We start from the raw sequence: 12,905 nt of genomic DNA on the forward strand, positions 1-12,905 counted from the left end.
TCTGGGTCTTCAACCTGAATGCATACAGGTGTCCATGCCACAGCAGTTACACCTCAAATGTGTATTCCTTCCCTCAACAAATAATCATTGTGCACCCATTGTGTGCTAGTCACTTCAGTGGTGTCAGAAATGCAGTGAAAAATAAGACAGACACTGACCTGCTCTTTGCATATTTCACTTAGCAATATATCTGGAAAAGAGTTTCCTATCAACACAGATCTAGTCCATACTAACAGTCTGCATTGTATGAACGCGCCATAATAAATGTAACAACTCCTATGCCACATGTGCTGTTTCTAATCTTTTGTTATAAAAACAATGTTGCAGGGACACCTGGATGGCTCAGTCAGTTAAGCCTCTGACTCTTGGTTTCAGCTGAGGTCTGACTTTAGGGTCTAGAGTTCAAGCCCTGAGTTGGCCTCTGCGCTGGGGGTAAAGCCAACTTACAAAACACACACACATAAAAACCACACACACACACAAAACAATGCTGCAGTAAAAATCCTTATTCATACAGATTTGTGCACGTTTGAGTATAATTTATACGACAAATTCCGATAAGTGGAATTGCTAGACCAAAGAATTTGTCTCTTAGGGCGCCTGGGTGGCTCAGTTGGTTAAGTGTCTGACTTCGGCTCGGGTCATGATCTCACGGTCTGGGTTCGAGTCCCATGTTGGGCTCTGTGCTGACAGCTCAGAACCTGGAGCCTGCTTCAAATTCTGTGTCTCCCTCTCTCTCTGCGCCTTCCCCGCTCATGCTCTCTCTGTCAAAAATAAATAAACATTAAAAAAAAACAATAAAAAATTAAAAAAAAAAAGAATTTGCCTCTGTCAAAGTTCCCTCGGAAGAGGCTATTCCATATTACGCTCCCCACTAAGAATCCACAAAAGGGCCATTTCCCTGCACTTTTCCAACCCAGCGTACTGTTAAACTTTTTTGTTTCTTTTTGAATCTCTGGGTAAAAAATGGTGTATCACGGTTTTTATTTGCTTTTCCTTTTTGAGTTTTTATTATAAAAAATTTTCAAACATGACATAGCAAACAAGACAGCTCAATGAACACCCATATATCCATCACCTGAATATAATCATTGGTTAAAGCTTGCCATGTTTGTTTAATTAAGGGAGGAGGGTTTGAAGTATTTTTTTTTTAATTTTTTTTTCAACGTTTATTTATTTTGGGACAGAGAGAGACAGAGCATGAATGGGGGAGGGGCAGAGAAAGAGGGAGACACAGAATCGGAAACAGGCTCCAGGCTCTGAGCCATCAGTCCAGAGCCTGACGAGGGGCTCGAACTCACGGACTGCAAGATCGTGACCTGGCTGAAGTCGGACGCTTAACCGACTGCGCAACCCAGGCGCCCCGGGTTTGAAGTATTTTGAAACAAATTATAGGCATCATGATACTTCATTGGTGAAATACTTCAGTATTACATAATTTATATCTAGCATAGGTCATTTTCTCACATAAACAACACATTTTTCACATTAAAAAAATTCACAATAAGGCCCTGATATCTAGTTCATACTCACATTTCTCCAGTTGTACCAGAATGATCTTCATAGTTTGTTTGAACCAGGATCCAGTCAAGGACCATGCCATGAATTCTGTTGTTACTTCTCAAGTCTCTTTTTGGAGAATGTTCTTATTTCTTTTTATTTTTTTTCCCCACGGTGTTAACTCACAGAGAGACTAGGCCAGGTGTCCTGTAGAATGTTCCACTTGGGGGTCTGATTGGTCACTGTTTTGCCCTTTAACTTGTCATACTCTCCCTTGTGTTTCCTATAAACTAGTACTTGGGTCTAAAGGGAAGACTAGATTTGGGTGAAGCATTTTGGGGGCAAACATTTAATCATTCCTTCGTGGGTGGTGCCATGTGCTTCATTTTGCCTTGTGTCAGGAGCTCCACGATGTCTTGTTGTCCCACTATTAATGACGCCAAGTTGGATTTGAGGTGGTGACCACCCCTCTCCATGTTTAAATGCCCATTTTGCCTCTTCTCACCAGGACCTTATGGGTATCCGGCTTCTCCTCCATTGATGGTCCTTGGCTGAATCAGTTATCAGAGGCTGTAAAAATATTTTCTACTTTGCCCTTCTATGTGTATTTATCGGCTGGCATTCTTTCTTTGAGTTTCATTAAGTCATAAGTGAAGTTGACCATCTTTTCAAATGTTTCCCATCCATTTTAACTTGTCCCAGTGAATTGTCTGTGTTTCTGTGGGGACCCGGGCAATTATACCACAATGTGACGAGTGCTGTGCTAAGGTAAGGACTGGGGCTGTGGTAAAGTCAGGGAGGGACATCTGCTTGTCCCACTTGCCAAGAAAGGCTCTCAGGAGCCATGGCTCTCAGTGTGGGTTTCTCTGAAGCAGATCCTGAGACAAGAATGCAAGGACAAGCAGTTAATTTGGGAGAAGGAAACTGGGAGGGCAATGGCAGGATGACACAGACAAGAAAGGCGGCCTTGGAAGGTATATGTGCAAGCAAGTTAGCACCATGGGCGCCTGGAACTTAATCCCGCAGCGAAATTCTGAGGCTGGTGTAAAACCCCTCCCGAGGAGGAAGAGAGCCAGGGTATTTACGCACTGAGTCCTGCCAGTCCGTTGTTAGAAGGCTGTTCCTTGCAGGGAGTGTTGATTCCCCAGCACTTCAGGCCTGCCCCGCAGTCACAGTGGGCAGAGTGGGTTCCCGTGTCTACGAAAAGCCCTCAGACCATAAATGTGGGTGCTGCCACCTGGGGGTCAGCTGGTGTGCACAGAAATGGTGAAAGTAGGGGACACAGATAGGTCACTATCAGCATCTACTCAGGACGTCTAAGTAGAGAATTTGAGAATGAGGAGGAATTAGCCAGATACAAGAAGATGGGGAAAGGGATGCGTGTTCCAGGCAGAGAGAAGAGCAGGGACAAAGCCCAGAGGTGAGAGAGAGGGTAGGGTGTTCCAGGGACCCGTGGCTGTTCATCTGGCTGGAGACAGGGGTCACAGTTGAGGCTCAGTAGTCATGCCAGGCCTGGTAAGCCACATTTAGGAGTTATCACATCATGCTAAGGGCACTGGGGTGTCACTGGAGAGTTTGAATCAGGAAAATAACATTCAGTTTGGGTGCCAGGAATCTGAAAAACCCTGAAATACATATACTGACAGTCCAGTGCATGAATTCACACTGGAGACTAGCTGTTCCTTGTCAGTGATGGGATTGCTTCTGCCCTTTTTCCGAGAGAACTAGGGATGGACTCAGCCATCAAGGGGTTGCCATTGAATGTGAACTCAGTGCACAGCGAGATGGAGAGCCTGACGGAACTTTTTCACTTGGGTCTACCACTGGTATTATAATATGTATGTTATTATAGTAACAGCTTTGAGGGTTTTCCATGTGCCAGACACTGTGCTAAGCACTTTTTAGTCATTATCTCAGTTGAGGTGGTATTGTTACTATCTTGACAACACAGATGGGGACACTGATGCTCAGGTGAATGAGGTTATTAGCCCAGGTCAAGAGCTAACATCCAAGTCCATAGAAAATGGAGTTCTAAGTGTCCACACAATAGGGGATTAGATAACTTAGAGTATGTTCATGCCATGGAATAATTTATATCTACCAAATGAGGAAGGTTACAACTTAAAGGTTACAATTAAAAACAGGTTATAATTATATAAGCTACTCTAAAAACTCTATTTAGTTTATCTTACTATAATATTTAAAACACAAAAAGAAGAAAAAGCAGGTTGCCAAAAAATACATACAATTAAATTTTAAAGTATATAAATTATAGAAGGATAGTCAGTAAAAGTGGTTTACATCACAGTGAGTGGAGACGGGCAAGAGGAGATCACACGTGCTTCTTTTTTTCTTTGTTGGATCTTCCAGTCTTCCTTCTATTATGGACTGAATTGTCCCCCCACAAAATCCCCATGTAACTGTATTTGGTGATGAAGGGGCTTATTAAGGCTAAAGGAGGTCATAGGGGTAGGGCCCCAATCCTTTACAAGAGCAAGAGACACCAGGGATCACAATCTCCTCAAGCAAGCACCAAAGGAAGGCCCTGTGAGGACATGGTGAGAAGGGGGCTGTCTATAAGCCAGAAGAGAGGTAGAATCCAACTCTACAGGGACCTTGATCTTGGACTCCAGCTTCCAGAACTGTGAGAAAGTACACTTCTATTGTTTAAGCCACCCTAATTGGTGGCAGCCCGAGCAGACTAATACAGCTACAATAGAAGTACTTTATTTATATCTTTTAAAAATAATTTGAAGTCGGTTTTGGGCTTTTTTTTTTTTTGTTTCTAAAGATACTGCTTGATTTCTCCCTCACTCCCGGGGGCAAGCCAGGCCTGGGAAAGGAGAAGGAATTAACATGGTCTAAGTGTCCTTTCACCGGACACTTTACAGAAATCCTATGAGAAGAGTTCTAATGTCCAAACCTGACAGATGGGATCACAGAGGTTCAGGAAACACGAACTGCCTGACCCCAGTCACCATCTAGGATGAAGCAGAGCTGGGGTCAGGATGCAGGTCTGTCTGATCTATCCCCAGATATACCTGAGCCCTTTTCTCCACACACCACTGCCTCCATATATAGCAGATGCTGAAAGGGCCCTGGCTATGGGCGGGGTGGGGTGGGGTGGGGTGGGGGTGGAGCACATCCTTTCAGCCTGTAAAGATCCCTCAGGAGATTTTGCTTCCAAGTTTTGGGCAGGATGAATGGTTTTCCTGGGAGTTAGAAGTCATCTGAAGAAATGTGCTGTGAAAAATCCCAACAGTGGGGGGTGCCTGGGTGGCTCAGTCGGTTAAGCATTGACTCTTGATTTTGGCTCAGGTCATGATCTCACGGTTCATGGGATCAAGCCCTGAGTTGGGCCCTTGGCTGACAGTGCTGAGCCTACTTGGGATTCTCTTTCCGCCCCTCCCCCACTCAAGCGCACATGCTCTCTCTCCCTCTCTCTCAAAATAAATACACAGATTTTTTTTCTTAAAAAAAAAATCCTAACAGTGAATGCATCTAATATCTGCATCTATTACATCAGGGCCTCTGACTCAGGAAGCTACCAGGGTCCCAGTAATGCCCTAAGGGTGTGGCGGAGACATGGCGGGCTGGGAGGGCACATGCTCCACCTGGTGCATAGCTGCTCCTTGTTCCAGCCAATTACTCCCACGGTGGATTGCAACATGGCTGCCAGCTATCCCAGGTTTTCAGGAACCTGGAGATCCAGATGATCACATGAAATCTCTCCTTTTAAGATGTGTTGAGAAAAAAACAAAAACAAAAACACTGGCTGGCACAGAAATAACAAAACATATTTGTGGGTTAGATCAAGCCCTCGCATTGTCAGTTTGCAGCCTCTGCAGGAGATCATTTTTGCCACAATCCTAGGGGCAGTATGTTAGTTAACAAATCACTAGCTACTCTAAGAGACAGATTGCCAAATCACAGTGACTTTACACACTAGTTTATTTTTCACTCACATGAGGTCCAATTAGCAGCAAGTTAGGAGAAGGGCAGAGAGTTCTGTTAACCCTCCCATGTGGCTTCCAAGATCACCCAGGCATTGCTATCCAGTGGGCATTTAATATCCAATGGGCAGACAGTGGAGAGAGAGAGCAGAGGACATTGTGGGAGGTTTTTATGGGTAGCAGCCCTCCTCACTTATGCCCTTGTTCCATTGGCCAGAACTCAGTCATGTGGCCGCCTCACCTAAATGTAAAGGGGAGCTGGGAAATGTAGTCTCCGTGACAGCCTGTGACAGCCAGTTTTCAACACAAACTGTCCTATAGACTGCGTATGTAGACCTCTGGGGTAGTTATCCATCTCTGCCCCATGCAATTACCATCACCTCCATTCTACAGATGAGGAAATGAGCCTGCGACCTGTGAGAAGTCTCGAACCAGGAGCACGGTCTTTCTGACTCTGATCCAGGGATCTTTCCTCTACCCCAGTGTTTCCCAAAGTTGCCATTTCATAAGTCATCCATGGCACTTGTTAAACACTCAAGTCCCCGGATGTTCAGGGGAGCATGTGGTAACCTGTATCTGTATCAGGAATCCCAGAATGTTCTTCCCTCAGACTCCACACCAGGGGCTTCGCCTCAGAATCATCTAGGGAGCTTTGTGGAATGCTCATCTCTTGGCTCTAACCCCTAGAAATTCTGATTCAGTGGGTCTGCAGGGAGGTGACCTGACATTGACATTTTATTATTCTCCCAGGTGATGTGCAGCTAGGGCTGGGAACCTCTGCTCCCACAACAAATTAGGCCGGTCAGGTTTTCAAACTAAAGCAGCAAGAGACAGAGACAGAGACAGAGACAGAGACAGAGACAGAGACAGAGAGGGACAGAGAGAGAGAGGGAGAGAGAGAGAGAGAGAGAAAGACAAGTGAGTCTCTACCCTGAGAATCAACATTTTAAAAACTCTTCACATGATTCTAATGTGCAGTCTAGGTTGAGACCTTGTCAATAAATGGACCAGAAGACTGAATCAGTCAATTTGGGGTAGGCCAAACTTTCTGTATTTTTAAAGCTCCTCCAGGGTATTATGATACCACTGCCCTAGGGCTCTGCTTCTCAAAGTATCCCCTGAAGTATCAGTATACCTCTGGGAGCTTGGAAAAAATGCAGAATCTCAGGTTCTACGCCAGACCTGCTGAATTAAACCTCCAGGAGATTAGCACACACATTAGTGTGGGAGGCACTGTTCCAGGCACACAGGCTCTTTTTGGGAGGACAGCCAATTAGGTCCTCCAATCAGGGCTGGCTCATCTTCTCTCTGTCCCCATCCACCCTCCTGAAGCTGCAGGAAGTTTTCTAGTGTCACTAGCATAATCTGTCCTCAAAGGTCTGGGCCTTGCTGCCCCCATGCCATGACCATCTGTTCATGGATACTTTGTTTAGTCTGGGCATGCGCATGGTTTGATGAATCAACAGGGGACCTGCAGGCCTATTCTGCCAGGGAAAGACACAGATGCTGGGTACTGTCTTGGGGGCAGACCATGGGATTGGGTGCCTCCCCCGAAGATCTAAAAGTTCTTTAGACCTGCAGGTTGGAGATAAATGCAGACTTGTTTTGTGAGGTTCTGGGACCAATCAGAGGAGCCTACCGGGAGGGAGGATGGAGTTCAATAGAGGGAAAAGTTTCAAACAAGTAGAGTTCAAATCCAGGGTAGTAAACTTCCTGTTCTCTGAAGAGGACAAATAAATGTTGAATGGCCTCCATTCAGGGGCACCTGGAGGGAACCTCTGGATTGGATGTGAGCTGGAAGGAGAACTCTCCTCAAGGCTGAAACCTGAAACACACAGGCCCTCAGAGGCTGGGAGGCTGGGTCAGGAAGAGCTTGGGGAACAAAATGATTCAGGGTTTTACTGTGCCAATCATGCATGAAGGTAGTTTGCTTAAACACAAATGACGGTTTCTGCATGAAATAATTTCCGTGTCGGTCTCCACCAGTTTGAAAGCTGTGAGGTCAGTGGCTGGGCTGCCTGTAGAGTCCACAGCACCTGGCACAGATACAGCAGCACCTGTCCAGTAAGTATGTGTTAACTTAAACGTAAATGGCTTAAAGTGAGCATTGATCTATTTGTCTCTTATCGGTAATTTCTATGCACTGTGGGACAATTTGGCATCCTTTTGTGCCCTTTAAAGCACCTTTGTCAGGTGTTCAAATTGTCCATTTTTTCTGCTTGCTTTCTCATTAAGTGCTAATTCTTTTTCATCCAGCTTGTATGTGCATGGCATTCTTTGTAATGGCAAAACAACTCAAATATCCTAAATGGACCACAAAAGGGGGTTGTTGAATCATTCAGGGGCTCTCTTCCCACAAAGCCCATCCAAACAATCCAAGTTAAGAACCTCTTATCTGGAAGGATCCCAGAAAGATGCCAACAGCATGATCTCCAGGGCAATGTTCTCTATGAACTACTTTGTGCTTGGCCATATCTTGGTTTTTTGTTTTGTTTTGCTCTGTTTTGTTTTTTCTGTTCTGAACATCTATTACTTTTGAACGAGAAAAACCAACCAGCAGATATTGGACTGGTTTTAAACTCTATTTTAGATCTCTCCTTTATTTTAGCCAGCTTTATCTAGTTGGCAATGTTATTATTTGAGAAAATTGCACATTGAAATACAGAGTGAATGCTTCCAATAACCACTTAACAAGGAAGCTGAGGCCCTTAGAGAAAAACAGTTGTCTGTCCCAGGGTACATGAGATAAGAGCAGAACTCAGCCCCTGATTTGCAGATGAGTGTTCTTTCTCATAGATCACTCCCCTCCCTTCCCATGTTGAACCTCTAAATGTTTTCTCTCATGAAGATAGCAATGCAGGGGTGTCCCAGGCATTCTTGGCCTCACAGGTTGGATGCTTCATTTCACTGACATGACTTGTGTGGCTTTCAGAGTAGAGAGAGCCATCAGACCAGGCAGCCTCCGCATATGCCTTTGCTTACTGGATAACCATAACAGGTTGCAGATCAAAGGCACAGAACTTCTGGCAGAAGTCCTGGACCTGGCACTAGGCCAGGAGCGATCTTCCCACTTTGAAAGTCTGCTATTGGGTGATCTTCAAAGGCTGCAGGCAAGTCTGTGCCATTTCTGCCACGTGGGACACTTTCTTGGGAGTATCCGGGATTCTTGAGAGGTTGTCCATGCACACTTCCTCCAGGATGGCTCCGGCTTCTCTGAGCTAAGTGAAAGGTGTAGGCACTTCTCCAGGAGTCCTTGACATGCTGAGCAGCACTTAGGACTGGGCTCCACTCCTTTTCCATTTGATAGGACCCAGCAGAGGGAAGGTGAAAGCATTCATGCTGCATCAGAACCTATGCCAGCAGCTTCAGGCTCTGCAGAAGCACCACGGGCTTGGCTCAGCTGTGACAGGCTGGACAATTCACAGGGTGAATGGATCTCAGGTTTCACAGCTGAGAAATAAGCATGAGGATTTTTTATTGTTGTTTTTTTCTCCTGGCATTTGGGCAGATGAGTCCATGGTGGGTATTCTAGGTGTCCTGAAGTCAGCTGCAGAATACATTTCATTTTGGGGCCCTGGTCTGTGATAAAGAATATCTCTGGGCTAATATAATTCTTGGACTTGGCTCCTGGGTCTGGGTGTTCACGGGGAGAAGGTGCCTTGGAAGTGCAGTAGAGAAATTCTGAAGGCCAGAGGATGTGAGCATTGACAAGTTCTCAAGGCCTACACTGAGGGATTCTTTCTACACCTTCTCAGGGAAAGACAAACAGGCACTTACATGACTCTTTTTTTTTTTTTTTAATGTTTTTTGATAAAGAGAGAGCATGAGGGAGAAGGGAAGGGGCAGAGAGAGGGGGAGAGAGAGAATCCCAAGCAGGCTCTGCACATCAGCGCAGAGCCTGACACGGGGCTCTAACTCGCAAACCGTGAGATCATGACCTGAACTGAAATCAAGAGTTGAACATTTAACCAACTGAGCCACCCAGGTGCCCCTACATGACAAAATCTTAAGGACAGATTGCATAGTAATAATCAAAGAGGTGTTGCTTAAAAAATCTTCAGTGGCTTTACTAGAAAATTACAAAATTAATACACGTCATAACAAATTCAAATAATATATAACATAAGCAGTAAATATAACTCCATTCTCTTTAAGAGGTACAAAACAAAATAAGGTATCATTTTTTCAAACTATCAGAAATAGCCAGCTTAAAAAACTGGTAATATCCAGCACTGGCACAGGTGTAGGCCAGGGTATTTTAACCTCCGCACTACTGACATAATTCTTTGCAGCGGGAGCTGTCCTGTTTATCCTTGGGTGCCTCAGTCCCCTAGACACCAGTAGCATCCAGCACTACCTCCCAGGCTGTGACAACAAAGAATGTCTCCAATGCCTGTCAAATGTCCCCTGAAGGGGTACAAAATCACCCTCTCCCCCAACAGAGCCACTGAAGACAAAAGGACACCCCAAACACCACCGGTGGGAGTGGAATCTGGCAGTTTAACATACCTATCAGGTATTAAAATGTGTATCACAAGGATAACCCTTCAAATATATTTACAGGGGCACAAACTTGTCCATCAAGCACTCATGGTAACAATGGTTAATGGCACTAATGGTTAATACAGTACTATTGGTAATATTTTAAAAATTAGCAATGATCTAAATAACATTGGTAGGAAATTGGTTAAATATCTATCTATCTATCTATCTATCTATCTATCTATCTATCTATCTACAAAATGCCCAGACATACAACTGAATTAGGCAGCTCTGATATAGAGGTCTTCAAGATAAAATTGTTATAGGGGAAAAAAGCAAGGTGCAGAACAGTGTAGAGAACATTTTTTTTTAATTTAAAGAACAAAATTGTATGAATGAGTGTGTGTGTATGTATATGTGTATATATGTATATATATACACACATATATATACATATATATACACATATATATGTATATATATAAAGATATGCATAAAAATATGTATGGATACATGGTTTTAAAGCCTGGAAGGAGGTGCACCAAACCACAAACTGTGGCTATCTCTCTGCAGAGCAGGATGTGGGGGTGAGGGGCCTGCGTGGGGGGGATGGTGAGGGAGTACCTGGGGTTTTCTATTTCTACTTTAAATATCTCATAATCAGAGCACCTGGGTGGCTCAGTCCGTTAAGTTGGATTTTGGCTCAGGCCATGATCTCATGGTTCGTGGGTTTGAGCCCCACGTTGGGCTCTGTGCTGATAGCTCAAAGCCTGGAGCCTGCTTCGGTTTCTGTGTCTCCCTCTCTTTCTGCCCCTCTCCCCCCCGCTCATCTCAAAAATTAAGTGAAACATTAAAAAAAAGGTTTTTTTTAATCTCATAATCACTTGCATCGTTTTACAAGGACATTATAAAATAACGAAGGTAAAAATAAGAAGTCGAAAAGGAAAAAAGGAGAGAAAGAAAGGAACCCTCATCGGAGTCCCACCTGCTCTCACCTGGAGTAAGTAAACCTGGCTTAAAGGACTCCTCCTGCCCTGCACTTTGAAGATCCCACAGCAGCATCATAGGCACCACGGCACCAGATCATCAAAGCAATTCTTCGAGTTGGCAGAGGAGTAGTTATTTTCATCCTGCAAATGGGGAAACTGAAGCTCAGGGAAGTGCAGTATTTGCCCAAGGGTCCATACCAGGGAGCAGTCCCAGAGACTCCAAAGTCACAGGCGCAGGTCTGGCCACAGGCTCTCATAACCATGGGCCCAACAAGTCTGCCCTGTCCCAGTACTCCTACTTGTGGCCCCTTCAATCCACTCCAGCAGAGCTCATATTCCTGCCCCCAAGGGCATTTTCCTCCTTCTGGCTCTCCTTTGCTGCAGGCAAAGGTCAGTTTTTAGGAAGAGGCCGGTTTGAGATCTGTCCGTGTCACTCACCAGTTCAACTAGTGGCTTCACTTCTCTGGGCCTCATCTGTAAAATGGAGATAAATGTACCTAACTCCCAGAATTGTTTTGAGACTCAAAGCAATCACATTTGTGAATGCATTTTGTAAAATATAAAGCTCTTGAAGATATTAGTTGATTTATTTTTTAATGTTTATTTTTGAGAGAAAGAGTGCAAGAGGGGGAGGGGCAGAGAGAGAGGGAGACACAGAATCCAAAGCAGACTCCAGGCTCTGAGCTGTCAGCACAGAGCTCAACGTGGGGCTCAAACCCATGAACCGTGAGATCATGACCTGAACCGAAGTTGGACACAACCGACTCAGCCACCCAGGCACCCCCAGTTGATTTTATTTTAGCAAAATAAAACTCTAGCTCTCTTCCCATGGGGTTGATTAGAATGAACACTGCTGGGGTGACTGCAAGGGAGAAGGCATTGAATGGAAACTGGAATCTGAAACACCGTACAATGATTTGCAATATATTGCAATGTGCTGAGAAGGCCATACAGAGTTCAGAAAATGGGTCAGTCCACCTAAGCTAGTACCTTACTTGAGCCAGGTTCTCACAGAACCTTTTACAGGGCTCTGGGACCTGTGCTGTCACCAGGGATAGATGCCAAAATGCTAAACATCTTAGGGCAGAAGAACAAGGAAACAAGTGAAGAGTATTGCCAGCACCATGGATTGTATTTCTACTCACAGGAAAATGGACTGGGCAGTAAGCAAGTTAATAGTCCATCCAGGATTTATGGGAGTATTCAGTTAATTTATGAACATTATGTATATATATTTTTAATGTTTATTTATTCATGAGAGAGAGAGAGAGAGAGAGAGAGACACACACACACACACACACACACACACACACACACACACACAGCTTGAGCAGGGGAGGGGCAAAGCGAGAGAGGGACACAGAATCAGAAGCAGGCTCCAGGCTCTGAGCTGTCAGCACAGAGCCCAACGCGGGGCTCGAACTCATGGACCGCGAGATCATGACCTGAGTCGAAGTCAGACGCTTAACTTACTGAGCCACCCAGGTACTCCAATTTATTAACATTATAAAAAGTAAGGTATGCAGAAGCACATGGGGCAAAATTCCATTTCCTACCATCCCAGTGAAATGCAGCAAAGCCTTGTGAAGAATATGGCAGCAACAATGGGCAGACTTAAAGGAGCTCATCTCATGCCGGAGGGGGTGTAGTGAGGGGGGCCCTGAGTGTGTGAGTGGTTGATAACCTTGCCTTTATGTAATTTCTAAGCACATTACTGGAGACTTTAGACAGCCCATACCTTCTTCAGGTGTAAAATCCTATTCTAAGAAAATAATCAGGCTTATGGTCAGATGTAGATACAGACACAAACGCAAACATTTTTATATGTACATACACACATAAACAAGGATTTTCAGACCAGAGTTCTTTATTATAGCAAACATACACACACCAACTATCCAAAAATAGAGGAATGGTCAACTACAGAGGAAATTATGAACGTATTTAAGTGATGGACCATTATACAGTCATGTAAGTCATG

The 12,905-nt window shown here is 44.6% G+C and overlaps 1 protein-coding gene across 1 annotated transcript in view; it reads right to left on the reverse strand.

Moving 5' to 3' along the window:
* The window catches only part of GDAP1L1 (ganglioside induced differentiation associated protein 1 like 1), a 51,285-nt gene that overhangs the window by 29,326 nt on the left and 9,054 nt on the right, over nucleotides 1-12,905 (reverse strand). The window contains exon 2 of the mRNA XM_043602321.1: nucleotides 10,931-11,065. The gene's annotated coding sequence lies outside the window, so the exon portion shown is untranslated. The remainder of the gene's footprint in view (nucleotides 1-10,930; nucleotides 11,066-12,905) is intronic.

The sequence above is a fragment of the Prionailurus bengalensis genome, chromosome A3 (genome assembly GCF_016509475.1).
Source record: "Prionailurus bengalensis isolate Pbe53 chromosome A3, Fcat_Pben_1.1_paternal_pri, whole genome shotgun sequence".
NCBI classification, from domain to species: Eukaryota; Metazoa; Chordata; class Mammalia; order Carnivora; family Felidae; genus Prionailurus; species Prionailurus bengalensis.